The sequence below is a fragment of the Puma concolor genome, chromosome B1 (assembly GCF_028749965.1).
Source record: "Puma concolor isolate L17-30 chromosome B1, mPumCon1.1.hap2, whole genome shotgun sequence".
Classification (NCBI taxonomy): domain Eukaryota; kingdom Metazoa; phylum Chordata; class Mammalia; order Carnivora; family Felidae; genus Puma; species Puma concolor.
Window position 1 is genome coordinate 119774131 of NC_141670.1, and position 6953 is coordinate 119781083.

A 6953-nucleotide genomic window follows, 5' to 3' on the forward strand; every position below is an offset into this window, starting at 1 on the left:
CCTCTAGACATAAACTACCAGTTTAGAGAAACTACAGACTAAATGAGTTATCAGTTAAGCAAAAAATAAGGAGTATTATATAGGGAAGATATCATGGAATAAAATTATTATATATGGGGAAGATATCCCTATTATTATTATATACAGGGATAATTTACAGAGATAAGATACCATGGAATAAAAAGTATGCAGGACATAATAGCAGAAAAAGTGTGGTAATTTTATTTTAGTAAAGTAGTCTGTACATATCTGATGAATGTTTTCTATCCATGAGTCATAGGAGTGAGTTATTTATTTGTATAATTCATTTGGTGACATATTTTTATAAGAGGTGAAATAACTAATTATGGCAGCAAATAACTTTTGTGAATTAAATCCCAATGTCCAACATTGACTTGTTTTCTGCACAGTTTTGTAAATATATCTAATTGTTTTTTGAATTTCAGCTGACCCTAAAATTTTAGTTTGAAATTTCTTTGTCTCTTCTTTACTGATCCTAATACCTTTATTAAAATATAAATGATTTGTAAACAATACTTATGTGCAGCAAGTGCTGATGTTAAAAGATTAATGAGTTTTATTTTTTAAATCAATAGCTCTCTGTAAGTTAATATAAATAAGTATTATATTTCTTCTTGTGAGTTTATATTAGAGAGTAAACCCCAAAGAAAGGCACACTGAAATTTTTGAAGTTCTTTTTATCCTCAATGGAAATACACTGATGTTACACACTTCAAAAGCAGAAAAGTTCAATGGAGAGAATTTTATATTATATATAGAGAATAAAGGGACCCCCAAAAAACTCTCCTACAGCATCTCTAAAATCACCTGAGATTTCCTTGAAATTTTATTTCACTGAGATAAGATTCAGGGAAATTTTTAGGTGGTACTATGTGAAGTTTCTGCCAGTAACCCTTTAAACACCCTTAGTTATTCCTGTAGATAAGCATCCATTATAAGGAACAGTTATTTTTACATGCCCATCCCAAGGCAAGAGAACACACTATTCATGACAGAAAATACTAGATTTTGTGGCCTGAGGCCTAAAAGAAATTAGTGTATACTAAATTTAGAAAATCAGGAGATGAAGCCAAAATAAATATTACACATCACTTGTCTATTAGTGTATTCATTTTAAAAATGAAAGTTTTCTCTGTAAAGTTTTTTGTGAAGAAACTATTTTACTGGGTAGAGGATTTTTATTTGTGTAATCATTTAATTGTTTGCCTAGAGATAACAGAAATGGGAGAAATAGGGGTGAATGAAAATGAGGAGGGAAGAGTTGGCTTCTTCAAAATTGCACTACTTTTTTAGTAACATCTCACCATTTCTTTAAAAAAATTTTTTTTAACTTTTATCTTTGAGAGAGAGAGAAAGAGAAAGAGACAGACCATGAGTGGGGAAGGGGCAGAGAGAGAGAGGGAGACACAGAATCCGAAGCAGGCTCCAGGCTCCAAGCTGTCAGCACAGAGCCGGACAGAGGGCTCGAACCCACAAGCTATGAGACCATGACCTGAGCCAAAGTCAGACACTTAACCAACTGAGCCACCCAGGTGCCCCTACCTCTCATCATCTCTCATTTTAAAGCAATAAAAGGAGAAGAAGGCAATATTTCTTATTCTCTAGGGGGAAAAAAAGTGAAAGCATCATAATTTATTGAAAACAGAATTGGAGGGGTGGAGTCAATTTTGCTGAAAAATAATTTTCAATAACCTAAATATGAGAAAAATTTTTGCACAGCTTGTTCGTGGCGACCTCCTGTATTGATGTGAACTCTGAACATGTAGGAGGTACTGAATGATGCGTGAATTCCCAACATCATTGGTCAGAGAGCACGGGGTTAAATAGGGTCTTCACACCTTCACGTGACTGACAGCAACCAAGACAGGGACGCAGCTGCTGTCCTCAGATCCTCTGCACTGAGAGCCACAAAGGCAAAAGCATCTCTGAATATTTGCTGTTGCTTAGAACCTGCTGATTTGCATCTCAATTTAGATTGTGCTTTTTGCCACTGGCACTGCCCCATGATTACAGAGGTTACATAAGAAAAATGACTTTTAACGTGCCAAGGTTTGGCACGTAAGCAGAGGGTGCTGGGGAAAAACAAAGATACATTTTCATTCAGAAGTCTTTATTTTGAGGCTCCAGGGAAACAATGCATGGTCTTTCTGGAAAATGAATACAACACTCTGTGTTCCTTTCTTTCAAAATAGGCTTAAGATAATCAGTCAACCAGTATTTATGAAATTGATATTCATAATACATGATCATTGTATATCGCTTCAAAGCTTATAAAGTGTGTTCTCATTTCTTTTTTCTCTTTCTCTGTTCTTCAGTATAGATATGGGATAAATGATTATTCTCTCCCCCCCCCTTTTTTTTTATGAGTGAGCTATTTCATTCTGAGGGAAGTTATTGATTTAACCAGGCAAACCGCTGGCCTAGCCTTAGTTGTAGCCTTCATCAAAAAATAGTTTACAATCTAGAGCAATCCGGTGGGGAATAATAAGACAAAATGACTCACTGCCTATTAACAGATTTTTGTTTACACCAATTTTAGACCACTTATCAGATGCTACCTTGAAAGGAATATAATAAGAATAATAACAGGGGCGCCTGGGTGGCGCAGTCGGTTGAGCGTCCGACTTCAGCCAGGTCACGATCTCGCAGTCCGTGAGTTCGAGCCCCGCGTCGGGCTCTGGGCTGATGGTTCAGAGCCTGGAGCCTGTTTCCGATTCTGTGTCTCCCTCTCTCTCTGCCCCTCCCCCGTTCATGCTCTGTCTCTCTCTGTCCCAAAAATAAATAAACGTTGAAAAAAAAAATTTAAAAAAAAAAAAAAAAAAAAAAAAAGAATAATAACAGCAAAATTAGTAACTAATTTTGTTGAGTGTTTATTATGTACTACGCACTAGGCTAATCACTTTGCACATCTCATTTCACTCAGTATTTGCAGCAACCCCATGGGAGAAGAGTTATTATCACTATTTTTGAGATGGGAAAAGTTAGTGATTGACAGCAAGGGCTCTGTAGTCAGACAGACGAGGTTTAGAGTCTTGATGCCCCCTAACTAGCTGGGTAGACCTTGAGTGATGATCACCTTTCTATACCCCAATTTAATCCCTATAAAGAGAGAGAAGAACTTTTGAGAGATTCAATTAAATAGCACATATGAAACACTTAGCATAATATCCAACATGTGGTAAGTATTCTGTATGTCCTAGATTATTGGTATTGATGTTGTTCTTTTTATCATAAGTCAAGGCCCCAACAGAAAACAAATTTAAATCAAATGGTTCAAATGAAGAGACGTTCACAAAAGACAATTTATGGAGGTTTGGGCAGGATTTAGGAAGCCAACAGGAGCTACTAGAGTAAGCAGAGACTAGCAGCCATGGAGAAACGCTACCTCTAGCCCTGAAGGGGCCAGAGGAGAAAGTGTGCTCCTGGAATGCAGTGAGAGCTTGAGCCCGGGAGAAGGGGCTGAGTGGCAAGATCTGTAGTCAGCCTATAGATAGGCTATATCTATAGCCTATCTATAATAACATAGGTCCTGTCAAAATTGAAGCTCCAAAGTCAGAAAGGAACAAGTGAGAAATCCCAAAGCCTCCTTCTCTGTCTGCCCTCTAGTCTCTTGCCAGTGCTTCCCATTACATGAAACCAATAGGATGATATAATTCAGAGTGGCCCTCTAAAAAATAAAATGGGGGGAGGGATCAATTTGAAAGGGTAGGGGTAATTATACCTTCCACACCTCTATTAGGATACAATAAGAAATTCTTTAATCTGTAAACTTTTCTCCCCCAACAGCCCATGAGTCATTCACACTTAATGAATTAATCAAGTTATGAAGAACTGAATAGATCATGCTTACTAAAAATAAAAAAGGAGAGAGTGAGAAAGAAAAAAAAGTAAATTTTTCCATGTAAATTTGCTTGGTTTCTATGAAAATGAATTAATAATTTTTCTCACTGCTACAAAGAGGAAGCAGTTTGATCGAGTCTGAAATGCTTGAAGACGTGATGAGAATGTGTTTTGAAAATGGAATTGGGAAATAAATCTATTGACAACGAGACTTCGATATAGCCTCCCTTATGTTCTAACAGCAAAGGTCTTGATGGTCTTCTAAAGAAAAAATAAATGAAAAATTCATTGAAGCCAGGCTCCAGAGTAAAGACAGCTCAGTTTATGCTCAGAAATCATATAACACTTCAAACCATGGCAGACCAGCCCATGCTGAGCCGATAATGAAAGGTATTTAAGATATTCTGACCTTGGTTAATACCAGATATAAGAGAAAAGACAAGAAGAGGTTTTGGGGAAGTCTGAAGATGATTTCTTCTTTATCTGTACTCTTTGTAGTTTTCTGGGTTGTTTCTTTTTCTCTCCTTCCTTCCTCACTGCGACCACCCTCTCCCACTCTCTCCTGTAAGAAGAGTTAGTAAAATACTGTCTTCCAGATAGGGGAGAATCCCTGATTTGGGGACATTATGTAAAGATTAGTACTTACACACATTTTCCAGAGAAATCAGGTGTATCAGTGCATAGTTTCATCTGAAGTCCCAAATGCGGTAGCTTGAAAAGGCTTCTTGTACATATTTCAGAATTATTGGGCTTCCTCCAAAAATTTGTCCTTTTTCTTCAGAGAGAAATGAACCATCAGCCAAATAGGTGACCAGTGTCGGGATATGGAGAAAATGACTCAAAGATCATGACCACCTTTCCTCTGGAATCCTTGTGTTATGAAGCAATCAGAGGTGCTGCACATAGCAGCAAAACCCCAGAGAAGCATGATTAGCAGTTTTAGTTAGTGAGAAACTGCCATTTAGAAATCAGGCTAAGTTATCTCCTTCAGGGCCTGAGACTGGACAGGCACCTAGATAACTCATTAGGATACTAAAATTCTCAGAGTTCTAAAGAAAAGGGAAATGTAATTAGAATGCATAGATATTTTAAAGTGGAAATTATTATTATTATTTATTATTATTATTATTATTATTACATATGGCCCCCCCAAATAAATATAGTTTTGACTTTTGCCAGAAAGAGGTATATAGAATAAAGCTGTCCTATTTTTTCTCTCTACCCATGTATTATTCTTGTACCACAAATGCATTTTCTCGAAGAGTTATCAATCTGAATTCCTTCTAGGTCATGATATACCTCTTGCTTCGAATCCCATTAATGAAAACAAAACAGACAGTAAAATATAGCTGACGGCATTCTACCAAACAATACGAAGATCAATTATCTGGACATATCCATATCATGCTTAATAAGCAAATTCACATTTAAGTTCATACTGTTTTCTATTGTGCTTTATTTGTGATTTTCCCCAACATACGCTGGTTCTCATTTTACTTTTGGAAGTTGAAAATTAATCACAGATGAATAGATAAAGAAAAAAAGGCATGCATATACAATGGAATATTGTTTAGTCTTTAAAAATAAGTAAATCCTGGGGCGCCTGGGTGGCTTGGTCGGTTAAGTGTCCGACTTCGGCTCAGGTCATGATCTCACGGTCAGTGAGTTCGAGCCCCGCGTTGGGCTCTGTGCTGACAGCTCAGAGCCTGGAGCCTGTTTCAGATTCTGTGTCTCCCTCTCTCTGACCCTCCCCCGTTCATGCTCTGTCTCTCTCTGTCTCAAAAATAAATAAACGTTAAAAAAAATTAAGAAGGATAAAAACTACATGACTCCATTTAAATGAAGCATTTAAAATAGTCAAATTTATAGAAGCAGAGAATAGAATGGCTGTTGCCAGGGGCTGGGGCATGTGGGGGGAGGGGGGGTGGAGAACTAGGAGTTGTGGTTTGGTGGGTACAAAGTTTCAGTTATGCAAGATGAAAAAGTTCTAGATACCTGTTGCACAACTTAACACCTCTAGTTAATATATACACTTAAAAATTTGTTAAGAAGTTGGATCTCATGTCAAGTTGTCCACACCACAGAAACAAAAACAACAAAAAGAAAGACATCCCCTCCCCACCCTCTCAAAAAAGAGAGAAAAGGAGGCAAACCATAACAGACTCTTAACTACAGAGAAAAAACTGAGGGTTGATGAAAGGAGGTGGGTGGGAGATGGGTGATGGGTTAGGCTAGATGGGTGATGGCTGTTAGGACACTAGCTGTGATGAGCAGTAGGTGTTATATGTAAGTGATGAAACCCTAAATTCTATTCCAGATACCAATATTACGCTGTATGTTAACTAACTAGAATTTAAATAAAAATTAAAAAAAGAGGAAGACCCAAGAAAACTGTTGGGAGACGTGTGTGTTTATTACCTTGATTATGGCCATGATTTCACAGGTGTCTGCATATGTCCAAACTCATCATGTTGTACACATTAACTATGCACAGATTTTGTATATGAATTATACCTTAATAATGCTGTTTTAAAAAACAAACCTATATTTTTAAAAATAATCAAAATGCCAGTGGTCAAATAACTGGCCTGGCAATTTCTCTTTCCATATATGTATCATATAGTACATCATATAGTGGTCAGACAAGATCATATCCAAACATACATATAATTGACTTATGAGCTATTATTTGGGGATTCTTAGTAATACTCTATGTGCAATATATTCATAAACAGGAAAAGTAACTCCCCACTAATATTCCTTACACTAAGAGATTTTTTAAATTTTTTTTTAATGTGAATTTATTTTTGAGAGAGAAAGAGACAGAGCTTGAGTCGGGGAGGCGCAGAGAGAGAGGGAGACAGAATCTGAAGCAGGCTCCAGGCTCTGAGCTGTCAGCACAGAGTTCAACACGGGGCTTGAACTCATGAGCCATGAGACCATGACCTGAGCTGAAGTTAACTGCTTAACTCACTGAGCCACCCAGGCACCCCAACAACTAAGAGATTTTTTTACTGCATGTTTCAAGGCCACATTAATGTAAAAGCTTAACTTCTTTTCCAGGTTCCTACGTGGAGCAAAAAAGAACTCTT